This window comes from Triturus cristatus, chromosome 7, assembly GCF_964204655.1.
Source record: "Triturus cristatus chromosome 7, aTriCri1.1, whole genome shotgun sequence".
Taxonomy (NCBI): domain Eukaryota; kingdom Metazoa; phylum Chordata; class Amphibia; order Caudata; family Salamandridae; genus Triturus; species Triturus cristatus.
The window spans coordinates 817,301,550-817,327,654 of record NC_140590.1 but is presented as its reverse complement, the minus strand read 5'-3'; the positions used below and the strand labels follow the sequence as shown (position 1 = coordinate 817,327,654).

At 45.9% G+C, this 26,105-nt stretch overlaps 1 long non-coding RNA gene across 1 annotated transcript in view; it reads left to right on the top strand.

The window, feature by feature from the left end:
* The first annotated feature begins 10,637 nt into the window (after positions 1–10,637).
* The window catches only part of LOC146810644 (uncharacterized), a 68,870-nt gene continuing 53,402 nt past the window's right edge, over positions 10,638–26,105 (top strand). The window contains exon 1 of the long non-coding RNA XR_014965710.1: positions 10,638–10,694. This is a non-coding gene — a long non-coding RNA (uncharacterized LOC146810644). The remainder of the gene's footprint in view (positions 10,695–26,105) is intronic.

The following is a 26,105-nucleotide window of genomic DNA, read 5'->3' as shown; positions in this document are numbered from 1 at the left end:
CTTTCTATGGTTATTAAAGACCACTAAAACCACCATAAGGGTTGCCGGGATTAGTGCAAGGTGCACCATTTGAATAAGTGTGCATAATATACTAAGCCAGCCTCCGACAGCTTTTAACTCATAAGATCAATTGAATAACTGAACTTTCTCGTACACTGCATTTTATAAGCCTAGCCAACTGGCAAAGGCGAAAAATTAAAAAGGGCCAGAAATGCACCACAAAGCCAAGCACACATTTCTGGGGGAAAGACAAAAGTACTTTCAGTCGTATTCTTATTAGGGGAAGAATTTACATGAAATAAAGAAAGTAGAAAGCAGATTTTCTCATATTTGTTTTGGAGACATTAGTTTATAAAATGTCAAAGATATGTATATATATATATTCACTGAAAAAACCCATAGGTTTCAGGGGTGTTATAGTTAGGAATTGGCATTTAAAAAACCTTAGAAATTCACTGAAAAAACCATAGGTTTCATGGGTGTTATAGTTAGCTGGACATTTCCCTCGTGCAAAACCCTAGAAATCCCCCCGTTATAGTTAGTTCAGCTAACTATAACTCGCGCCCCCGCAATGCACTGCTGATGACATCACATATTACATCACTCATGACATGGTCAGTGACATCACTGATGACATCTCAAATGACATCACTGATGACATCACTGATGACGTCATCCATGTGATAAATTAGTGCATCTTCTCACACCCTAATATAACCTTTAATACACCGACTCAAAATTTCAGACGGCCATTTTGAAAACCATAGATACTCCAATACCAATAACTACATACCCCTCATTGACTCTTAGGTCTACATACACCTCCACTCACTCACCTGTACAGTCACTCATACTTACAGTCATTCAGTACAGGACTATCATATGCATTTATACACCTATATAGACACTCACACACCACCAATCATCCATTGAGGTACTGACACACCTAGTCAGTCATGCAAAGAATTTATCACAGTCCAATTTACTCACCTATACAGTTAAACACACTCAAGTTCACTTACTCATAAAAATACTACCACATTCTGACACTCTTATACAATTACTGATACAAGCACACACTCATCCATACAGCCACTCTCACAATCACACACTCTCACATATAGACAGTGATATACTCTTACACACATATACACTGCGTTTCACATATGTCGTTACTGACACATGTACAACTGAGATATACATTCAATCACTAACACACCCATACATACACTCACCCAACCATACAGTCCATCACAGTTGCACTCTTAAAACCATGCACCCATAGAATCACCCACTCACATCTATGCACAGAGTCACACACACCCTACCCACACAAACACTCAGGCCACCATACAGATACTCAGACAACCAATTAATAACCCATATAGACACTCATATAGCTATTCACAAAACTATGCAGCCACTTATACACCAACACACATACACATACAGACATTCACACAGTTTAGTCACTAGTCTGCAGTGAGATACATTTAATGACTCACTTATAGAGTCAGTTACGCACCTAGAAAATCATCCATTCACACACTTGTACACCCACTCATTCTTCAACAGGCCTTTCCCTATATATATTAACCATATTAAAACTTTACAGAAACACAGACTCACTGGATGATGTCATGAGTGATGTCATGAGTGATGTCATTTGAGATGTCATCAGTGATGTCATCAGGGATGTCACTGACCATGTCATGAGTGATGTAATATGTGACGGCATCAGCAGTGCATTGCGGGGGCGCGAGTTATAGTTAGCTGAACTAACTATAACGGGGGAATTTCTAGGGTTTTGTACGAGGGAAATGTCCAGCTAACTATAACGCCCCTGAAACCTATGGTTTTTTAAGTGAATTTCTAAGGTTTTTTAAATGCCAATTCTTAACTATAACGCCCCTGAAACCTATGGTTTTTTCAGTGAATTTCAAAGGTTTTTTTAAATGCTAATTCCTAACTATATCAGGCCTGAAACCTATGTTTTTTTCAGTGAATTTCAAAGGTTTTGTAAATGACAATTTTTAATGTATTAATTGTTATGCTGATTTTTTTTATACTGATTTACTACATTTTTTAAACTATTTATTTTTAGATATATTTTTTTTAATTACATTATAATTACATTATACATTACAATACAAAATATACTTTCTCACAATGAATTACTTTAGTTTAAATACTTGGCAAATAGGCAACAGACTTTTAAGTACAGTAGTTACAGTTGTTGCAATGGGCAACACAATTTCAAACACAAAGCAACATTGAGCTCAATGTGAATTTCTAGTTAAATGCAATTAGTTACTTTATGGATTACTTTTCTAACCACAGGACTGGATCCTAGATTCAGTCCTTGGACATCTCCTGTAAACAGTTGAGTAAAAGCGCTTTGGTTACAGTAGTAATTTTTAAGGAATATTATTGTATTTTAAAAGTTGACACTTAGAAACTTTTTCCCATAGAATCACCAATGTTATCCTATGGCAGAAAATTCACTTAGCAGGTAAGTAGTGTTATCGTTACTTTTTCTTACTCAGTGGTGAATCCTGGATCCAGCACTGGCCAACCTCCTGTAAACAGTTGAAAGAATGTGTTTAAGTCATACAGACGATTTTTTAGGAATATTTTTAGTTTGTGAAAATAGACACTATGAAACTTTTCTGGTGAAAACCACACAATGGATTCCTATAGAAGGAAATACAAGTTACTGGTAAGTACGCTTAGAATTACTTTTCAGGGTCAGTGCTGGGCTAAAAGATACAGCCCTGGGTTCTCTCCTGATAACAGGTGAGTAAATCGGAATTCGTAGTGCGGCTGATGTTAGAGGAATATTTGTACGTTTGAAAAATGGACACTTAGAAAATTTTCTGGTGAAAACCACACAATGGATTCCTATGGAAGGAAATACAAGTTACTGGTAAGTACGCTTAGAATTACTTTTCAGGGTCAGTGCTGGGCTAAAAGATGCAGCCCTGGGTTCTCTCCTGATAACAGGTGAGTAAATTGGAATTCGTAGTTCGGCTGATTTTAGAGGAATATTTGTACAATGGTGAAGGAAGAGGCGGGGCCTGAGGTGATGTGTGGAAACACTCCCTGTGGCGCATTTTAAGTTGGGGAATTCATTCCTCTTCAATCCTGAGGTCCCCTGGGGGCCAACTAGCCCACCAGGTACCTCCAATGGCAGGGTGGGAGCCGCGAGGCTCCCGCCCTGCGATTGCAAACAGCAGTGTCCCGGGGAGGGCACCCCGGAACACTGCGGGAGCTGGCCCTGGGGGGTGGAGGTCCCCAGGGCCATCATTGGCTCCAGGAGGGGGGCCGCTCGGCCCCCCTCCCACATAATTTAAAGCCCCGGGGGTGGTGGTCCCCAGGGCTTGGGGGATCCGTAACGGACCCCCTATTTTAAATAATTAGTGCCCCGGGGTGGTGGCGGTCCCCGGGGCGTGTGGGGAGCTCGAGCCCCCCCACTCAGGGTTTTTTTTATTTAAAAAAACAAGCCCCGGGGTGTGGCGGTCCCCGGGGCTGCGGGGGGGCCATGAGCCCCCCACATACATTGATATAGAGCCCCGGGGGGTGGCCCCCCTCCCGAGGCCATAATTTGCCCCGGGGACCCCATCCCCAGGGCATGGCTTTTTTTTTTTTGGAGGGGGGCTGCCTTGCCCCCCTCCTGTGTCCCCTTTTGGCCCCGGGGACCCCATCCACCGGGGCCATTTTTTTTATTTATAATTTTTTTTTATTTTTAGGAGGAGGGCCGCATGGCCCCACTCCCGGGCCACTACTGGCCCCGGGGACCCCATCCCCCGGGGCCTGGCCACCTCGTTGGGGACCGTGGGGGGTCCCATTCCCCCCACGGTCCCAGCCGGCTCCTGCCTCCTGCGGGAGCCGGCATTGCTTTTCCACATGGGGAGCAGCTAACATGCTGCTCCCCATATGGAAAAGCAATCGGCTTTGCTTCATTGAAGCGAGAGCAGGTTTCCCTGCTCTCGCTTCAATGAAGCAAAGCAGTTTGCAATGGCAGGGTGGGAGCCGCGAGGCTCCCGGCCTTCCATTGCAAACAGCAGTGTCCCAGGGGTGGGCACCCCGGGACACTGCGGGAGCCGGCCCTGGGGGGTGGCGGTCCCCAGGGCCATCATTGGCTCCAGGAGGGGGGCCGCTCGGCCGCCCTCCCACATAATTTAAAGCCCCGGGGGTGGTGGTCCCCAGGGCTTGGGGGTCCGTAACGGACCCCCTATTTTAAATAATTAGTGCCCCGGGGAGGTGGCGGTCCCTGGGGCGTGTGGGGGGGCTCGAGCCCCCCCCACACAGGGTTTTTTTTATTTAAAAAAACAAGCCCCGGGGGTGGCGGTCCCCGGGGCTGCGGGGGGGCCATGAGCCCCCCGCATACATTGATATAGAGCCCCGGGGGGTGGCAGGCCCTGGGGATTGGGGGGGCCTTTGAGCCCCCCACCCATATCTAATTAAGCCTCGGAGGTGGCGGTCCCCGGGGCTGGGGGGGCTGAGAGCCCCCCATAATTCTGATAAGCCCCGGGGGTGGCGGTCCCTGGGGCTTGGGGGGCCCCTCTGGGCCACCCATTATGATAAAGATATTGCCCCTGGGACTTGGCCCCCCCGGGGGCTAAATAAAAACGTAGTGCGGAAGCCCGCGCTTCGTTTTTGTTTTTCGTCAGCATCCCGTGATTTAAAAAAAAAAAAAAAATTTTTTGGGGCCTTGGGGGTCCTTGTGGGACCCCTGAGCAGGCCTAGGGGGTCCGGGTGTTTCTACCCTGGCTCCTTGTCGCGTCTTGCGCTTTTTTTTTCGGTTTTCTTGTGCCTCGGTTCTACCGAGGCACAAGATGGCTGCCAACACTTCCTGATTCAGAGTGTTGGCAGCCAATTAGCATTCAGCTCGTGCTCGGGAGGGTTCGGGGAGGGTGCGGGGAGGGTGCGCGGATCCTCCGAGGCCATAGATATATATGTACTTTTAACTCTAATTTTCTCAGGAACTACTGAACGGATTTACACCATTTAAGTAAAAGGCACGAGTCTGAACTGAGGACTACCTCTTTGCCAAATTTGGTGTAATTCCGTTCAGCAGTTCGGCCGGTAGCTGCGTCAACAGGTCCTATGGGAAAATGCATGGGGGAAACGCGTTTTGGGACCCCCATTTTTTCTCGGCCCCCGCTTGACGAATCACTGTGAAATTTTCAGGATAGGAGCGGACCGAAGCTGGCCAAAAGTTTGGAAAATTTCACTAAGATTCGTTAATCGGCGCCAACGTTATTCCAAATAGAATGTTGCGGATTTCCCATGGAAAATAGGTCCTAATAACTACCTACTGGCGACCGCCAGTAGGTAATGTATATATATATGTATGTGTGTATATATATATATATTCACTTAAAAAACCATAGGTTTCACACATGTTATAGTTAGGTGGATATTTCACTCGTAAAAAACCAATGAAATTCCACCGTTATAGTTAGTTCAGATAACTATAACTCGCGCGACTTGCCACTCTATCACAAGGATGATGTCATCAGTGATGTCAAGAGTGATGCCACTGACCATGTCATGAGTGATGTAATATGTGACGTCATGAGCAGAGGATTGCGGGCGCGCGAGTTATAGTTATCTGAACTAACTATAACGGTGGAATTTCATTGGTTTTTTACGAGTGAAATATCCACCTGACTATAACATGTGTGAAACCTATTGTTTTTTAAGTGAATTTGCAAGGTTTTTTAAATGCTAAGTTATGTATGTATTATTATTATTTTTATATATTTATTTTTCAATAAACTACGTATTAAATGTTTTTTTTTTTTTATGGTTTTTCACCGTGCGCGCACGGTGCATGCACCCCCGCGATTTAAAAAATATATAAAAATTATGTTTTTTTCTGCCTTCGGGGTCCTTCAGGGACCCCCTGACAAAGGCTAGGGGGTCAGGAACTCTCTACCCTGCCCCCTTTTCACGTTCGCCACCTTCCTTTTCGACTCTCGCACTGAAAACAAACAAAATGGCGGCCGACACTTCCTGATTTCGACCGATTCGAACGTTGACTGACATGTAACAACCAATCAGAATTACACTTGCGCACGTTAGGGTGCGCGCACGGTGCGCGCACGGTGCGTGCACGGTAAGTGGCTATAGATATGTATGTACTTTTAACTGCAATTTTCTCAGGAACTACTGAACAGATTGACTCCATATATGCCAAAGGCACATCCCTGACCTGAGGACTACCTCTCTGCCAAATTTTAAGTAATTCTGTTCAGCCGTTCGGGCTGTACCTTCGACTAAAGGTCCTATGGGAAAATGCATGGGGAAAACGCGTTTTGGGACCCCCCTTTTTTCTCGGCCCCCGCTTGACGAATCCCCCCGAGACTTTCAGGGTAGGAGCTGAGCGGAGCGCCCCATTAGTTTTGAAAATTTCGCGAAGATTCGTCAACCGGTGCCAAAGTTATTCAAAATAGAATTTTTAGATTTCCTATGGAAACACGGTCCTAACTATAACTATCTACTGGCGACCGCCAGTAGATAACATATATATATATATATATATATATATATATATATATATATATATATATATATATATATAAATATTCAGTGCGAAAACATATAAACAAGGAGGTAAGTTTTCAGCAAAAGATTCCAGACTGCAAACATGTGCAACTCATGCAAGATTATGCAATAGATAAAATGCAAAAACTTTGCTTTGGAAGCTGCAACTAAGAATATACTGCTAAACTGCAGGACACGGATGTAGCCAGGGCCGGACTGGGAACCAAAACGGACCTGGCAAAGTGCTCGGCCGCCCCCCCGAGCTCTTTGCCAGGGCCGGTTTTCGCCCGTTTTTGTTTCAGGGACTATTTTGCAGCTATGTTGCAACGAGCATTGGCATAGCCAATAAGCCTAGCCTTTGGGACCGTATAAGTGTTTAGCCATGCAACAGTTGATGTTGTTGCACCAAGGATATTATGCTGCATAAATAAATACTTATAAGGTCCCAAAGGCGAGACCTATTGGCTATGCTAATGCTTGTTGTTTTATTGTGGGCATCATAGATGTTACCTTTAAATTGCGTCAGAGCATATCTTTTTTTCTTTGATTAGGGAAGAATGGTGCAGGCCACTAACTTGGGGGCCTGAAAGGCCCAACACGCTGCTGGCTCAGAGCCCTAATAAGCTTCATATGTTATATTTGTAATGTGGGACCACATGACTAATAAGACTGCCCCATTCCTGTAGGTCACTCTGCTTCTTGACTGGCAGTTTGGGACTGGTGTGGCAGTTAAGGAGAAAGTGGGAAGAAACACAGGAAGAGAGGAGAGTGCGGTGAGAAAAATGGGGGAGCGTTTTTCACATAATTATAGATTTTCTAAATTTGGCGCATAATTCATCATCTGCTAAATAACCAGAAAGATTTCAACAACAAAAATTATTTTCAAGCTCAAACAGATCAAAAGTTACCAAAACCTTGTTGACACTTGTTGCTGCACTGTTTGTGTGGGCAGCAGGCTGTGGGTTCTGCCCACGGTTATAACACTTGACCAAGCATATACGAATCTACACAGATCACTTCATCTCCCTTTGCCTAAAGTTACAAATATGCGTAGCGTGAGGAGCTGTTCTTGGATTTAGGCATTCACCACTGGTCCCTGTAAGACTTTGCGCTTAATCACTAATATGCTGGCTTGCTCAGGATAGAAATAAAATAAAGTTGTATTATTGTTTTCATTTCTTTATACATAAGCCCCCTTTAGCAATGGTTGTAGCTTGAAAGGTAGCTTTGCCCAGAATCACAGGATGTTGAGCCGACTCTGGAACCTGCTTCCCCAGCTGCAAAGTAGATAGCTCAGGCCATTAAGCCACATCCTCATCCGATTGAGACCAAGTAGGGTGGTCGAGCATAACATCAAGTCAAGCAGCTCACTGCTGCGCTTCTCGGAATAGTGGCGCCTCGGACCTGGGCCCAGTTCACCCACGCGTCCTGCCCTGGTGAGGTCGTGAACTGCTTTTATCAGCATCACGTTTTTGGAGCCGAAAAGCGCATAGCTGAAAGACTTTGGTTTGTAGTTTGCTATATGGCACTTATGTGAGGCGCGTGGGTTTTGAAGACCCTTTTGAAGCATGGTGCACCAAATGTCACGCGAGTTTTCATGACGTGTTAGAAGCATGGTGCACCAAATGTCACACGAGTTTTGATGACGTATTAGAAGCATGAGGCACCAAATGTCTCTGTGTATGTTGCGTGTTGGTTGCGAAGAGTGTGAGAATAGACGGAATCACACATGTAGGAACTATATTTATTTGAAGTGAAATGCTGTATCAATTGATAAATGAAGTACACAGAATATGAAATTCCAAGTCTTGCACGGCTAATATCTGGTGAACGGATAATTAAATATCAAATTAATTACGAACCGCGTGGGCACCACTGAAAGCAAATTATGTGGAAGAAAAGCAACCATGGTCTTAAATAGCGACACAACAGCATGAATTGAGAGCCCCCTGTGACGATGTTTGCAGAACTCACAGGTTTGAACCCTGGAATATCTAGCTCAGCCTCATGCTGTGGGAGTTGGTAAAAAGAGCAGCATTAAAATGTGCATGGACAGGAGCTGTTATGATTAATTGGTGTAGGTTATTAAGAAAAAGGCAAACACTATAAACTGAACCGACTGTTGGACAGTTCTCAGTCATTTTTTGTTCTCACTCACTACAATGGTGTTCATGATGAGTAAAGCAACACATAAATGTCAAATAAATGCCCCCTAGAAAAACGCTGAGCTTGTCATGGCCAGGCACAGACTGCAGCCTTCATTTAAAAACAAGCACACGAGTGGTGCACACGTGCGCGCCCAGCGAACCATCTGTAGAGCTGAAGAAATATAGAAGAAAAAATAAATAAGGAAATAACATTTGAATGAAGAAGATAGAAAAGAAGAGAAAAGGCATCGAGGGAAACAAAGAAGAAAGGAAAGGAGCCAGGAAAGAAAAAACGTTCGGAGAAAGGACAGTCGGAAAATAAATAAATAACATACTTCCTACAGAGGAACGTACGGCTAAAAAATGGACATAGACGGAAAAAGAGGGAATAAACACGGAACAAAAAATAAAGAAGAGGTATATTGAGACAAGCATTGGCTGCGCGGAATGTACAGATAGGGCGAGAGAGGCGGAGGGAGATGTGTGCGCACGCGCACTGCGCGCACAAGCACTTAATGAGCCATCACGGCTCATAACTGTAAAACAAGGCTTAATGAGATAAGAAAGGCAGATGGCGGCTGCGTGTGTTCACGCGCACATGCACGCAATCTTTAGGCCAGGAAAAGCTTGTGGGTAGCACTTTGAAAACCCCCTTACTAAAAGTCGAGTAAGCAGCGCATGCGCTGCTCTAGGCTCGACCTAAAAATGGCCCTGTAACAAAAACGGCTCCCAGGAGCCCAAAACCGGCCCCCACCCGTGCGGCGCAATGGGGGTTTGCCCGGTGCCCGCTACGGCCAGTCCGGCCCTGGATATAGCCATCACGGGAAACAGTCACAGAGCGGATTACTATCTGAGAACGAGAGCTAGGCACACTGTTGACTCATTGAAAGCAGGACTTGGGGCAAGTGAAAGATATTTCTGACATCATTAAATGCCAAAGACGATGGTAAGGCATACTGGAGCTCCGACCACGGAGTACGAGGCATTTGACATGAAGATGCCAGCCAAAGAAAACCCTTTCCTCCGAATGTAAACACACAGTTAAAAATATATTTCATACAAACTGAGGACACAGTAAGGGTGACAGTCTTCAAATGGAGGTCTGACAACATATGTTAAAGTGTTAACAGGTAATGGCCAGCTGTGAGATGGCGCCTTTCATCCAGGGCACAAACCTTTCCATTGTAGCCCCTCAGAGCATAGCTTAAGAGGGAAATTATAAATCGCCGTCTCTTTCACACAGACCAGACACTCAATTTGAAAAATCCAGTAATAAGTTCAGAACAGTATTAACAATGACACAGAACAAGAGCACGACGGCGAACTTATATTGCATACACGCACGAGTGACAACTTGTAACGTTAAAGTTGTTGTACGAGCAATGAATCGAAAGGATGGAGCACCCTCTCCTGCCAGCCAGGGCTATGGCAGTTTAGGAGGAAACAAACAAACTGAGCCGGAACACAGTACAAACAAGAAAATCAATGAATTCTTCTTTCTAAATGCCCATCATATATATTCATCAAAATGTAATGGAAATTCAGTGTCCCGTATTCCAAAATGTACCACTTTGATGAGCCCTATCACCACGGTGTTGCAGCAGCTGCTATCGTTACGGGGAGCCTCTCCCAACAAGCGCTCCACCACTGCCCCCCACACCCCTCCTCCTTGCGGCTACCTCCTATCTTCACTGCCCCACATCGCCAAAGCTGGGACGAGTCGCACCCCACCTATTTTTAGGTCTCGCCTAGCATTGCAGCGCATTCGCTGCTCGCTTTGCGAGGCATGCTGTAGTAAGGTATTTTTTAGAAGTTGTGTGGAAGCCCCGCCCATATTTTTAATTGGCTGGCGTCATCGTCCATGGTAAATGCTGGCTTTCTATTGATAGTGAGGCTTCTTAGTCCCTCCTTGTTACCGCTCTGTCTCCTTTTGGGACAGCCCATCAGGATTGGATTATTTACTTTCGGCGTTATACTGTCTCCTTCAATTAGTTGGTGAGCACTTTCTTTCTTTCATTCGGCCTAAAGCGCGATACAAGCAGCTGCCTTCGCGCAATGCCGACAGCTTGTTATTCTTATCTGTCTCCTGACAAACCTGGAGCCTCGACGTGTACTCTACAGACTCGAGCCGCTCTCCCTGTGGCCTCTGGTGGCGGGCCAGGGATCGGGTTGGGGGTGCGAGGGCGGAGGGGGTTGCTGAGAGGAATCAGTGTTTGTCAGCCTAATAGAAGTTAAGCACCGGGACTGAGGTGCGCACTCTGAGAACCGGCATAATGAAAGAAAATCAATACACATGAGATCCAAGGAGGAAGGGGGGGGAGCGAGCGGCCCACCCCCGCCATCACACTCCACTCGGTGGCCTGACAGGGTGGGTAGAGGCCTGGGCCGGGGTGGACGTGCGCACTTAAGATCACGCAGCCTGGTTAATATGTAAGCGTCACCCAAACCTAGGCTTCATGATGGGGGAAAAGGTTGTTGGTGATGTATTGGGTTTTAGGTTTACTGGAGCAAGGAAAAAAATTCAAAGATTCCATTGTGCATTTGCTTTCTGGACCACACAGGCCTGTTAAAGGAGCACATCTGTCGAAGCTACTACCTGTGTGGTCCTGAAAGCTACTCCCCAGCCCCCTTCTGTTTTAGTCCATTAAATGCTTTTCAAACCTACAATCTTATGGGTTTATAAAAAGCGGGCTCGCATCTTATCAAAATAGAGCCTCTGCAGCCTTAAATTCCTGGTGGGAATGCTCACCCTTTCATTCTTCCAAGCTGGATACATTGCATATTACATTATGTAAATGACAAAAAACGATGTTGTTGCTATATGAAAAATCTTTAGTTATTCAAGAACACCCTTACTGCACATTAGGTGAATGCTTTAACATGTCGTGTCCCAGTGCTGCCTTCGCGTCAAGACCTACTGGATTTTTTAACTAACAACAAGTGTAACAAGCACTGGCAAAGCCAATGGGCTGCACATTTGTAACCTGTGTGTTCTAGTTGTTTCCCTGTTGCAGTGTGTCTCTCCTCTCCCAGTGTCCTGTGTTTCCCTGTCCAGTATATCCCAGCACCTGTGTGTCCACCTTGTTGTGTGCCAGTAGCTGCCTGTTCCATTGTCTCCCTGCCCCATTGTTTGTGTTTCAGTTACAGTAAATCTCTTTCCCACAGTCTGTTTTCCTTATTTTAGTGATTACTTCTGCCAGTGATGTATTTCCCTGTTCCAGTTACTGTATCTCTGGCCAATTGTGTGTGTGTAGGGATATATTACCTGCTTTCAGAGCTTAATGGGCACGTCAACTGTTATTTTATTTACTAATTTGGTAATGCATATTTTTCTTTTTTTTCCGTGCACTTACCTTTAATAGGTCCATAAATCCCCTTACAATCCAGGTTTACTGTGAAGCATACATATGGGAATCTGAAGCTACTTCTATAGATTGTCAGGGTATACCTCACGACATTTCAGAAACTACAAGTTGAATTTACTAAATCTTTTTTAGAAGTGTGAAGTAGTCCTCGAATATAAAGGAGAACAACGGAAAAATAAACCTGTCCTGGCAATGTGCATGTGCACAATCCTTGGAGTGAGAGATGCTGTTAGCAGGAGTTAGGGAATGTCTTTTTTAGGTCTCGCCTAGGCAGCGCTTGCGCTGTCTCTTCGAGACATACTGTATACAGGATATGTGAATAAAGCTCTGCCCACTTTCCACCCATCTTTTTAATTGGCTCCTGTCCTTTGTAAATTGTGGCTTTTCATTGGGCAATAGGCATAGTAGTCCCTCCTTAGTAACCGCATTGTCTCTTCTTGTAACCTACCATGAGGACATCCCCTGTTACATGTGTTGTTTCTCCCTAGATCTTAATTACAGCCTCAAGGAACTATTTTCTTAAAAGGCTTCAGGCAGGACACACACATGGTCCTAAACTAGGCTTGCAGTGCTTACTTCACTCACAAGAACATCTCACATTTATATGAGAGCGTCTACTAATTTCCCTTCATCAACTCCGCACAGAGTAGAACCTAATCGGGAATTCATTCTTTTGTCATATTTCAAAGCTACTAATTGTATTCATGGACATAGCTATTTGAATGTGCTAGTGGTACTGTCTTGCATGAAATGCATTATGGGTAGGGTAGATTTACCATATCTTCAAAGTTTATGATGATCACTAAGGACCTCCAGGCACAGCTTGTGCTACTGCACCTAGACAAGCAGTGCTGGTGCCTTTCTCGCTAAGGACATCTAGGCACAGCTTACTGTACTGCACCTACCACCACTGTTCCTGCTAAGGTGCGCGCTCACGCACGCACCTCTATTAACGTGAGCGTGCACTTCCCGATGTGCAGCGCGCACACACCCACGACATCCCGGGAGTGAATCGCACCGCTCGCTTTTTTAAAGCAGCGACGCGATTTGGGAGTGAAGGTAAGGCGGGCTTTGGGGCTTGGGGGCTTGCGGCTGTCGGCACCTGCGGGGCAGATTGTGGGCTTTTAAGTATTCATGTGAATCACAGCCCCTTCACGAGCTGTGATTAACATAAATACTTAAACAAAATCCCACACTCTTCCCCACCAGGCCCGGTTCCAGCCAAACAGGAGCCTTGGCCCTCGCAGTGAGGGCTTGAAGGCATGTGCGCGACGCCATGGGGCTCAAAGTGCTGCAACCCCCCCTCATGTGTGTCAGCCCGGGACGAGACAGCTTCCCGGGCGCACACAGACAGTTTTAGAGATTATCGTAGCCGCACCCGAGTACTTCACAGGTCTTTAAAAGACCATTTACATTGTAACAAGGCTTTGTTTATTTTTTTGCCCCTTCATCTCCACATGGCGAAAGGCGACAAATCCTTTTTTTGGCACTGGTAACCTTTGCCTACTGTTCTGCCGCGTGGATTTTTCTTTTTTTATGCAGCGCATGAGAGAAGAAGTTTATTTATTCCTATTTACCTTTCCTGACCCCTGCAGCGGCTTATCACATCAGGCTGTGACACAAAGGTTGACTAATGGAGTAGGTACGAGAATGTGTTACTACATTTTGTTTCTTTTTAAAATCTGCACAGTGTGTGCTTCATTTAAACAGTTTTTATCATTATCATGGCCGATGCAGGACAACAATAAGACAGTACAAAATGCCAAGATAACACTGGTGATCCTGCTGGAGAGCAATCATTTGTCTGTCAGATGAACTGTATTTTATGTGGATAGCTCAGTGGGTTACTGCCTTTGTCACAGAGATCCTTACTTGCAGTTCAGAAGTTACAATCCTAACATAGGACAGTGACCAATGAACTGTCATCAAAGAGCTGCAGACAAACATGAATGGTATACTTAGAACTTGGCTTTTTTTTTGTTTTGTGATAGAGCTAGAACTTCCCCAGTCTTTCATTATTCTAATGTTGCTAAAATGAGTATGTTTGGGCAGATATACCTTTTTATCAGTAAAGCTGACCCCCATGGAATACTCTTTAAATCCTAAGGTTGTGTTTCCCCAGACCAAACCCTCTTAAAATATACTGCCCACCAGTATGGATGACAATCCTCATTGGCTTATGTGACATTCCCTGTAGACTGATTTACATACTTGTATGATTCATTGTCTCTGTATAATGTGTGCGTGGTGTAAAGTACTGACACACACTACACTGATATGTGTAGCGCTATATAACAAATGAAATGCATATGAGAGAGGGGCTACGTAAAGATGAGGGGCACTGTTGGAGAGTGGCAGTGAGGGAATCTGAGGAAGAGGTCATGGGATTCTAGCTAGTCACTTTGTGGTTTGAGACGTATAGAGGTTGGCTGTTATTTAGGCATCTATTTTAGTATTTGAGGTACTCCCTTGAATCGGCTGCCCTACTGTGCCTTGTTCTGTGTTTTGTTTAAATTTATCTGCAAGTAAAACATGATTGAAGGTTGTTCCTCTTGATGCCGATTTTTAAATTTCAGACTGAATTTTTCTATTTACTGTTCAAAAACACCCTTATGTTCTTACAATCGAAAGCTATATTACTCTTCCGCTCGGGTGGTCTGTCGCAGGTTTTCTGCCATTGCAATGAATGGAAATGCAGCTCTTTGATAGTTGATAGCTTACTGTTATATATTAGGATTCAAACTTCTAAACTGCAAGTAACAAAAGGGGCAACATTTCCCCACCCAATGAACAGTGCTCCAGTTAAGAATCTTTAGTAAAATCTTATGATGGTACCACCGTTGGGGGCATATTATCAAGAATGGCGTTAAAATTATCGCCGTTTTAGCAGCAGGAAACTGCCGCTAAAGCGGCGATAATGGGCTTGATATTATGCCCTTGAGCACTCCAATAGAAGCCCAGGTTCACACCAGAACATGGGCTTCTATTGGAATTCTCAAGGGCATATTATCAAGCTCATTATCTCCGCTTTAGCGGCAGTTTCCTGCCGCCAAAGCGGCGATAATTTTAACGCCGTTCTTGATAATATGCCCCTTGGAGTCTTGTGCTTTTCTAAACCTGAAGCGTACTTGCCTGTGTAACCAATTCATGTCATGGAGTGTTTATCCAATTTGCAAACTTAACGTGGCGCTGTATGTGTAAAAATGCACCATCTTTTCACTTTTTAAAGTAAACGTTTGGAGTGACATTTGACGCTGCACACACGCGCGGTCTGGTTCCTGGCTCACATAGCCAAGGTTGCAGCGCACAGAGACCCTCCACTGCCGCACACAGAGGAAAAAAAATTAGAGGGAACATTGCCTACCACATCTCATTTATATTAGACCTTCTATAAATGTCACTTCATCAGCTCCACATAGAGTACAACCTAATCTGGAATTAATATAATAATTGTGTTGTCTAATTTCAAAGCTACTAATTGTATACATGGACATAGCTATTTGAATGTGCTCGTGGTACTGTCTTGCATGCAATGCAGTCGCGGTGCGTCCATTGGGGCGTGGGGGCGTAGCCCCCCCGCCCGCACCTCGTGCCCGCAGCTCCCTCCTCTGTGAATGTCAGTCAGCATGACGTTGGACCGTGGGCGGTCCGGCGTCATGTTGACTGACATCATTGTCAGACGCATTTGGGAAAGGCAGCACAAAGTGCGCATGAGTAGGCATGGAGCTTAATTTTTACTCCATGCCCAGTCATGCGTACTTGTGTTTTTGCTGCCTTGCGCATGCCCATTAGGAGCCCCTCGGTCTCCTAATGGGCAGGCGGCGGGCGAGCAGTAGGCTGTGCCGTCAGCCAATCCTGGCGCTGCTGCAGCGCCAGGATTTGCTGAGGGCCGGGTTGCCAGTCACTTGCATCACGTGGACGTGGTGTTCCGGACCGTTTGAAGGGGCAGAGAGGCGCCAACGCGGGCCAGGAGAAGAGGCGGTCACCGGTCAGGTAAGTGTTTTTTAATTTTAGGGTGGTTTGGCTGGGTTGGGGTTGGTCAGGTTTGGCTGGATAATCTGGCCGGGTTGGCGCCTCGGCAGTGCTGGGCTTGCTTGCAGTTTTGCTGGTACTAGTATGACTTGTAAAGCTTTGGCTGGTGCCGGCAGAGAAGCAGTTGCGTGTTGCAGGAAGGCATACATCCCCGGTCTCTGTTTCATACAATCCATAGAGCGCCAAACATGCAAGTTATTTTAGTTTATAGATTCTCAGCGCATCAACTTCTCGTCAATCACTTTTCTGTGCAGTACAACCGGGTTTCAATAGGAAGCTTTTTATGTTCCTGCTTGGGAAAGTGACTTTTTCAGTTCTCTGAATATAAATGGAAATACGTCTTGGTGAATAGGCGCTATATCCCTAATAATGCATTTCATCGTATTGGTTTAGAAGAGATGGCTCAAGCACCTCAGCAGCAGAGGCTGCCACAGATGAGGCTGTGGGTGGTGAGCAGTCACTAATGCTGAGGCCACACCACATGGAGCACGCCTTGCAGTGGGGAGGGTGTTGTAAATAGACTCGTGCAGATTGTTTTAGGTCCCTGCATTCATTCACCGCGAGTTTGTGCCAGCAGGACACTGTCTTTGTGGTGCGTGTTTGTTCTGTTTCCCTTACTTATGCGCTACTAGCATTAGGATGAATAAAACACAATCATTAAACACTGAAATTGCCCAGCGTAGCCAGTTTAAGATTCGTAAATCCAACATAATGTCGTTCATATTTGGCTGGTGAGAGGCGGGAAAGGCATCGTCCGAAAGTGAATTTAACTCGGGGCTAATGGCTTTCTTCATTAAGCTTTCCTTTCTCTGCTTGTGCGACTCGCAGTGAGAGATTTTTAATGAATTCCCTTCACACTTCAGCAGTCAGGCCGTGGTAGAAATAAACCGTAAATGGATATTACAAGTTGCATGCGCAGGGCATTTCTTACTGGCAGGCTTGATCAGCTACTATGGGAAAATGACAGACATTTTTTTCCCGAGAGAACATGAATGGTGCTTTCGAGACAGGGAGAGAGAGTGAGTCTCTGAGTCAGCCCAGTTGGTATCTGGTAACGAAATGTCAATCATTAGATCTGAGAAATGCGTGTTTAGCACCATGTGAGCCCTCCATGCTCGACGGAATGTGTTTCTGGAACATGGTAGCTTACGCCTCACCAGTTTCAAATTCCACCAGCCGCCACTGATGCAATGCATTATGGGTAGGGTAGATTTACCATATCTTCAAAGTTTATGATGCTCACTAGGGACCTCCAGGCACAGATTGTGCTACTGCAACTAGACAAGCAGTGCTGGTGCCTTGCTCACTAGGGACATCTGGCCGCAGCTTGCGGTACTGCACCTACCACATCTCATTTATATTAGACCTTCTATAAATGTCCCTTCATCAGCTCCGCATAGAGTACAACCTAATCTGGAATTAATAATTATTTTGTCACATTTCAAAGCTACTAATTGTATTTGTACTTTGTACTTATAGTCGTTGCTTATAGAGAAGAAAGGCTGGCAGTAACTGCGCTTCTTTTACTGCCAGCCTTGTTGTTCATAAGCAAGAACTATAAGCACAAAGTGCGTGTTTAGGCACCGCTTGCAGGTTTTCAAAACACATAAATAAAAGACATTGTCATTTACAATGGCAATAGCTCAAATTCTTGAAATGCGAGACCTATTGCATTGCAAATGCTTGTTTTTTTGTTTGCTTTGTTTTTGTTTCCATGATGCTGCTGGGAGAGCCGCGAGTCTCTGGTTCCTCACAACTCGTGCCTTTGATGGGCCAAGTTCAATGTCAGGGACTCGGCGGCAGCAACAGCACCACATTCCCCTTTTACAACAGCAGAAAAGCTGATGCAGCTGTTCAAGGCAACAAAGGTCCCAGGGAGGAGCCAAGGCTTGGGGGAGACAAGCTCAGAAGCTCACAGCGACCCTGCGGCCTACTAATGTGATCTGCTGGGACGAGGCAGCAGCACCAGGGTGGGGGCATATGTGGTTTCAGGTAACACATGCTCCACTCCAGCGAGGAGCCCAGGGGGGAACACATGCCGAGCTCTGTGTGGGGAGGAGGAGGGCACATGGGAGCGGTGTATTATGAAGGGGTGCGTGCCACAGTGTTGATATGTTATCAGCATTTCTGTAGCGCCTTCAGCCAATAGCAAGGCATAGAAGCGCTTCCTTGAACAAAGTGGGCTTATTGTACAGCTCTGGAGTTTCTATTGGCTAGTTTTGTGAGAGAACTCTGAATGTTAGGGAATTGTCTAACGAAATAGTGTGGGTGGTGTGAGGTGTTAACATTCTGAGAAGGAGGTAGGTAGCATTACCAGGGCTTTAAGAGGGATGAGATAACTGGGTGGGGGGGGGGGGGGGGGGTGTGGCTTAAAACACAAGCTGAAAATCGGTACTTAGCTGATTGTGCTGCTCCACTTGTATTTTGCTGCTTCTGTCCATTCATCCAGATATATAGCACACCAAGTAACATTACACCTACAACAAGCCCGGGCTACTGGCTTTGTCAATGGTTGTAAATTGCATAAGATAAATAAGCAGCAACAATGACTTCATTATTTATAATATTGAAAATGCTTCCGATCTTGAGAGCAAGGTTGTGGCCTAAGGCTAGAGCTGCCGATTTTCTCGCTGAGAAAGCAGGTTCGAGCCTCCCTCGGCTCAACATCCTGTGTTTGAAAACATGAATTTGGCCTTGTGTAATGTAACTGGTGACCATGTTTGCACTATATATAATCTGAAAAATTAGTCTCTTTGAAGTTGCATCATAAGCAGTGACGGATGGTACTATTGCAGAGTTAAGCTTTTTTATCCTCCACCCTAAAAGTAAAAATAGAGAGCCCGATAGGGACCTGTCTCGGCACCTGCTTTTAAAAACTGCCGGTGCTGAGCACCGGCAGGACCCGGCCCACTTAAAGCCCTGAGCATTACTACGATTATGAGGTACACAGATCTGCCAAATCACATGCTGCCAACCTGTGTCACAAGATATTGGCTCTCTTTCGCCAGTATAGACTATGCTGTGTGCACTTTGCTATGGGACGGTCAGGCACCACGAATTGCAAAACAAAAACTTTCGGCGGGATGGTATAATGGTGGGATTGCGTTACCCGATATCAGGTCATACTACCAAGCATCTCAACTAGTTGGAATTAGCCGTTGGGCACACGGGGAGTGGGGAGACCCGGGTTTTCACACTGACTGGTGGCTTATGGGACGAGGAGAGTACAATAGAACACTCCATACGAACCTCCAAAAATTAGGACTTACTGGACCGACAACACGTACAATAGAAATATGGCATAAGGTCAACAGATAGGTTGGCATAATGGAATCGCACATGCAATCCCACTTCGGGAACCTGAGCAACTGGGTCGAATAAGCACCTGTCCCGGGTTCGATAAGTGGAATCTCATTGGTATCTCTACAGTGGGGGACATGTGGAACTCTAAGGGACTGGTTACCTTTGCTGAACTCCCAAAAAAGTACGACCTCTCACAAGCCAAAACATTCCGATTCTTGCAGATCACGCACTCAAAACAGTAATACCAGGGGACGGCCCACTCCCGTAGGCTTCCCCGCTCGAGGATAGGTTGATATTAGACACCATGCCTAAAAAGGCCATATTCTTGAACTATAAAAAATTCATTAACAACCACCCAGATCCTTTAAAACACCTGCGACAATACTGGGAGACGGACCTGGGCGAGCTTGAGGAGGAAGATTGGCGAGACGCCTTGGCCTCCCCCAGAGAGGTGGCCATTCCCATGAGATTGTGGTTAGTCCAGCTCAAAGTCCTGCACCGTGTCTACCTAGCAGCAGGAATCCTGGTCAGGATGGGCAGGCGCACTGATCCCTTCTGCCTTAGGCAATGTCTACAAGAGGGGACATTCTTCCATACGATCTGGGCATGTCCAGTCATTCGGTCATACTGGAACTGAATTGCTGGGCATCTTGAGAGGGCCGGAGGAAGAAATAACAGCTACCCGGCAACTAAGCCTGCTAAATATATGGGACACCACTGACTTTAATCAGACCGAGAAAACATGGGTCTCGCTCGGGTGGGCCATTGCCAAACACAACATTGCACAGAAATGGAGGTTGGGGAAGGCGCCACGAATCAGAGACTGGGCAATTGACATGGATAGAGCCATGATTGCCGAAAAGGATGTATTTAAAAACAGAGGCTGCCCCAAAAAATGGGATCGTAAATGGGCAGCATGGAATACACATAGAGGGGAGATGTGCCTGTCACCTACAGTGGAGTTGCGACGTGGTGGAGTCGAACTGCACAAAACATTTACCGCAATTTCAGAATTGTCAGAATAACGATTTATTGTCTTGTCTATGTGTAGTCTATTCATTTATGCTGATTGTATCCTGCAGACATGCCGAGCCTTGAAGGCATTGCGGTACTGTTTGTGGTATTTCTCAATAAAACCAGTTTACAACAAAAAAAAAGATAGTGGCTCTCTTCACATGGTGGGTTTGCGGGTGGTCAGGAAGTTGCACAGCCACTACTGCACCGTACTGCACTGTCTAGATGGATAGCATTTGCCTCTGTATTCACTTTGTAATAATGCACAGCAGTGGCATAACAAAACTGGAGGGTGGGGGCCTTGCTAAGTACATGGAGGCTCCTCCGGCCCATCATCTACCACTTTGCTCAGTGTACTGTGCTGAGGGGGCCCTCTGGAGCTCGGGGCCCCTTGCACGGGTGGGTGTGGGAGGCTGGGGGCTGCTGGCGCTAATGTTACGCCACTGATTCACAGATTAACACTAAAATTTGTTGATAGAATATATATGTTATGTTGCATATATATAGTGCTGGGTGTATCTTTAGAATGGCCTCCCAGCGCTTTTGGTGTTTTTGCACCTTCAAGACCTGGTGTTCAGAATTCTGTCAAAGACCAGAGACTGATTTCTGCTGTATAATCAGTGGTGCAGATGTGGTTTCTTTGTTTCTTTCGTGTGTATGATTTCATTATGTGTGTGTTATTGTGGGAAGTGGTCTTTGATATGTGCAGTTGGAGATATTTATCAGTTCAGGTGGGTGCCGTTTGGGAAGATTGGTATGTACATTGCCCGGTTACAAGTGTTTGTTGAGAGAATGGTGTCTTCCAGAATGTCCACTTCACGCATTTATTAAGTCGAGCCTGGGCAGCGGATGCTCTGCTCTGCGTGGCATGCTGTATTCAGGTAGGGACTTGAAGCTTCGCCCACTCTCCGCCCATAATTTTCATTGGCTTGTATCATTGTCCACTGTAAACTGTGGCTGTTCATTGATGAATATGCAAAAAGAACAATTGATCGACAAAATGCAGAACAATGTCATACATTCACCCCAGTTCAGAGATCTGGGCCTAAATCCATTGTTTTTTTGCTCACCATGCCATTCCAGTTTGGACCCAGCCATATGCAAATCAGTTTTGACCCTGCGTCCAATGGGAACAGTCCAGCCCCAACTGCCAGGCCAGGTCCTCCCTGGACTGGAAACAAGCATCCTAGGACCGGTTTCGGGGTTTCACCCCTCATCAGCCAGGATAGCTTGACTCCATTGGCATGGAGCGCACGGGACCCACGTCTGGGTATACCCGTCCCACTCGGGTGACAAATGCAAAAAGAACAATTGACGGACAGAATGCAGAACAATGTCATACATTCATCCCAGTACAGAGATCTGGGCCTAAATCCATCGTTGTGTTGCTCACCATGCCCTTCCAGTTTGGTCAATAGGCTTTGTAGTGCTTCCTTAGTACCGCCTTGCCTTATTTTGTAACCTCCCATGGCGACATTCCCTGTTACGTGTTGTTACTCGGTAGGCTTTAATAACAACCGCCGAGCACTATTTTCTCAAATAGCTGTTGCAGGCAAGACACGCTCTCTCCTAACGCTTTCTGTTTTAGGTCTCGCCTTGCTATCGCGTAAGCGATCGCTAACCGAGACTATAGTAAGGGGCATTTAAAAGTCCTCTGAAAAGCGGATTGCATGGCGAGCACGCGCACAATCACGTGCATCGTGCCGCCATGCAATCCGTTTGGCATCGCACTTCAAAGGGTCCGCTCCCCCGCCTGGAATGCACTCCCCCGCCCCTGCCAAGCGCGCGCGCCACGCTCCGCCGGGCTTGTCTTGTTCTGAACTTGCAGTGGGAGTGCTGATCTCAACTCCGTTAACTGAAACACAGACTATTACCTTCCATCCCAGAAGAGCGGCGGCACTTCCTGTTCCGTTTCCAGGTTCTCGCCGTGCCACATTCAAAAAAACACACGAGTGGTGCGCGTGCGCGCACAGCAAAAGTAAAGTGAAAGCTGGCTGGGGAGTGGTGTACGATGTGCGTGCACCATGACGAAAGAGGAAAGCCAGATGGCGCCTCTGCTCGTCATTGAGCGCGTAACCACATGCTCTATGCCAGCCAATAAGCTGTGGTAGAACTTTTAAAAGCCCACACACTAAATCTCTCGCCATGCAGCGCATGCGCTGGCTCAGACGAGACCTAAAAAGGACTCTGGCCCCAGACCAATTCAGGGCAAAAAAAGAGGACTAGGCCCCAATCACAGCCTTGGAGCTCCATCTAGTGGTTGAATTCTGAATGGCAACTTCCATTTTAAAACCTCCTAGAACCACCAAATGACAAACTTCTGAACTACCCTCAGCTATCCAACCCTTCCCACTCATATTCAATACTTACAACCCCACCCAGCCCTAAATGCGAACACCTCTTCATACCATCAGAACGACAACAAAAATGAGCCCGGCTCGCAAAGACTAATCTCTACCCACAGTGCTGGACTTTCTCTTTACCTAGTAACTCTTCCAACTAACCCTTTTAACACACTTAAATACCACCATCCTTGCTGCTGCCCCTACCATCCCTTCTCTATCTTAAAAACTACTCCCCTTGCACCCAACTATGGCTTCACATGCCACCGTAATAGATAGATATGGTCCCAATTCCTACAGTATAGCATTTCCGCAAAATCTCTCTAAACATGCTGCTAAAACTACAAGCACAAACTCATTAAAGAACACCCAGAAACACTTATAACATATTTACTACAGCTCAACATACAGAGGCTTTATAACAGACATTATCTTCAACACCATGAAACACACTAAATAGAGAGAGAACTTCCTACAGCACACAACTATCACAATCAACATCCCACATGGATCCAAACTCACTATATCTTCTTCCCAACATTTTGTGGAGAACTGTCCATATACTCCTCTCCAGTGGACGACTGACCCGATCAGGGATCTGGGAATACAGGTGCATACCAATCCCATGCAAATATTTAGGGAGAGTTACGGAAGAGTGATCCAGACGTTAGAGGAGGATGTAGACAGATGGATCAGATTATCCTTATCTGTATCGGGGCAAATAGCTATCATGAAGATGGTAGTTCTCCCTAGATTTCTATTTTTATTCCTTAACATCCCTATGTCACTACCCCATTCCTTTTTTAATACTCTGCAGTCCCACTTACTCTGACTAGCCTGGGCTGGGAAACAACCTAGAGTCCGATGGGATATCTTAGTTTTACCATATGACATGGGAGGTCTGAATGCTCCAGACCTGGAGCTCTATTATAGAGCGGCACAGGAGATTCCAGTGCTGCATTGGCTCGCAGACTCACAGGACTTGCCGCTGGTACATATTGAAAGAGGAGTAGTTGCCCCTACTGCGCTGCCTAGATTACTATTCAGTGCCCTAGCGAGGCAGCATGGGAAGCTGGACTCATTCAACTCTACAGTATATGCCTGGAAACAGATACAAGACTGCTATGCCAGCCCACTGCTATACTCGCCGCTTATGAAATTTCACATGGTGCCATTGGTTACGGCTCAGCCAAGAAGGGGGGTAGTGAAAGCAATGCGTTCCCTGGGGGTGGAAAACATGGCAGACCTGTTCATACATGGAGTGGTGACGGAATGGGATTGATTCCCGAGGGCCTTCGCTATCTCTGCACCGTTAAACAAATATCAGTACACAAGAGTGAGGCACTCACTAAAGGAACTGTTGTGGAATCATATGCTGGGGCCTTCAGATATAACAGCAGTAATGGCCCTGATACAGGAGGACTCCACAACCAAGCTAGTTACTAAAATATATATGCATGCGCAGGAAACACGAAGGCCCAAAATGATAAAAGCAAGATTGGAGTGGCAGAGAGACTTATATAGGATACTAGATGATAGGTGTTGGAAATACTGCTGTGCGGCGACGCGCACCGTGTCGCTGAATGGAAGGCATAGACTGATTCACTTCAAATATATTAACAGAGTGTATTACACCACGGAAAGACTGTTCAGTATGGGCTACGTGATAGTAAACAATGCGAGGCATGCCGCATAGATACTGCGGACTTTGTGCATATATCGTGGCTCTGCCCGGAGATTGCTGGGTTCTGGAAAGGTGTGTTCCAGGAATTGGGTAACATAACAGGAACTGTAATAGAACCGAACCCCATGTTAGCATTGTTGGGGTATGATAAGGAGATACCCGCCCAAGACAGGAAGCTGGTGGCGATTGACCTGCTTTTGGCTAAGCGTAGAGTAGCTATGCGATGGGCAAAAGGTCCCACCCCTACGGTAAAGGAATGGAACACAGATATGGTATACTGAAATACTCAGGCAGATGTGTATAGTGAATTGTTGCCACCTCAAAGCAGCCCTAAAAATTATTGGAGCCCTCTGCAAAACTACTTAGTAGGCAAAGAAACAGGCGAGGCTGAAGGTGAACAACAGACATTAGGATGATGTTTCAGCTAACATAAGCGTTGTAATATCTAGTGGACCTAGTGACTTGCACCCAGCAGATGGAGGGTAGCTTCACCAAAGATGCCTCAGAAGCAAGATCAAGAGGGTAAGGGAGGCATTGTACCCGGCAGAGGGGGATTGAGTAAGTTGACCGGAGAGCACATGCTGAGGATAGACCCCCGTACAATACTGAGATATGACTACCGTGGCCCTGTAAAAGTACTTTTATTTTTCATTTACATGTTCACTGTATATTGCTACATTGCCATGCTGTCAAAAGATAAATAAATACATTTTAAAAACCCGGTCATATACAGAAACTGGAACATCCTTATCCAAGCCTCAGAACAGAACCCCACCATCTTTGACCACCATTTCACCGCTCTCTGCACCACCGTGCCATCCACTCTCAATACCACTCTACCTCCTACCTCAGCACATATCCCCACACTTCCTCCTCTCCCAACAGAACCCACCAATCCCCTCACTGCAACACCACCTATGCCACCCCCACACCCCTACACAGCCCTAAACCTTACAATGCTATAATCATACCCCAAGAATGATCTCCTCCTCCATCCAGACCCACTTACCCTACGCAGTTAGACCAAACTTCCACACATGAATACTCACAGTCCTCGAACCACATCATGCTAGATCCAACCATAGGCCCCTCTCTAGCTTATGATGACCACCAGTCTACCCATTATCTACCACAGATCCAACCACCTCTCAACTGAGCCCCATAATCACTGGTCTTGAACTCAAAATTAACAGCATACCGGATGAAATCACCTCACTATGAAAGGCCACAAAGACTTGCTGCAACCCGTTTCCTAATCTTACAACTATGGCAAACACTAATCTTCCCACAATCATCCACCTCACCTCCTCATGCTCTACTCCCTGGTCAACTATCCTCTATATCCACTACCACTTCAAACCTAGGTGCACCACTACTGGAATGTCGCATCTGGAAGGAGAAATGCTAAGGAACACATACAACAATACTCCTACCCAACCCTGTTACCATAAGAATCTGGTTATCCTTGGCATTAGGATCCCTTCTACTAACCACCCTCCCAGGCCACCTGCCTAAATGACTACCATCCAACTTAATCAATCCAAGCTCAGAACATCACCTCCGTTAAACTGCGTGCTATTAAACTGTCAGTCAGCAGTCAAGCATGCCACCAAAATAGCAGAAACAATTCTTCTTTATAATATTGACATTTGTTTTGTCACCGAAA